The following is a 361-nucleotide window of genomic DNA, read 5'->3' as shown; positions in this document are numbered from 1 at the left end:
TTACTTTTTGGGGGTGGGGGTGGGTGGGGCGGGGAGTGGTGTTGCAATTTGGAAATTTTAATAATGTGTTTTGGGAGGAAACTGCCAAGTCCCAATCCAAACTGAACAGCAGTCCCAAATTGAAGCCCTTTATAGCCTCTCCGGAGCCTGGCGGGTTTTCTTTCTGAGGCTGATTGCTTTTGTCTTTGGCCCATCTTGCACAGCACTTCCTGGTTTGGGGGTGGAAGTGAAATGTTACAAGCCCGACTAGAAAACGCTCCTCTGCAGAGACTGTCAGCCCGGGCTGTTGCCTGTTTGTGACCAGGCCTGACCGTAAAACCTGCTGCCCTGCAATGGCATTGACGCTTTGTGCCTCGGGTCC

At 52.4% G+C, this 361-nt stretch overlaps 1 long non-coding RNA gene across 1 annotated transcript in view; it reads left to right on the top strand.

Moving 5' to 3' along the window:
* The first annotated feature begins 82 nt into the window (after positions 1-82).
* The window catches only part of LOC107184935, a 4,608-nt gene continuing 4,329 nt past the window's right edge, over positions 83-361 (top strand). The window contains exon 1 of the long non-coding RNA XR_001515839.1: positions 83-312. This is a non-coding gene — a long non-coding RNA (uncharacterized LOC107184935). The remainder of the gene's footprint in view (positions 313-361) is intronic.

The sequence above is a fragment of the Myotis davidii genome, unplaced genomic scaffold (assembly GCF_000327345.1).
Source record: "Myotis davidii unplaced genomic scaffold, ASM32734v1 scaffold44, whole genome shotgun sequence".
Classification (NCBI taxonomy): Eukaryota; Metazoa; Chordata; class Mammalia; order Chiroptera; family Vespertilionidae; genus Myotis; species Myotis davidii.
The sequence above is the reverse complement of the archived record's forward strand: the minus strand, read 5'-3'. Positions and strand labels throughout refer to the sequence as shown.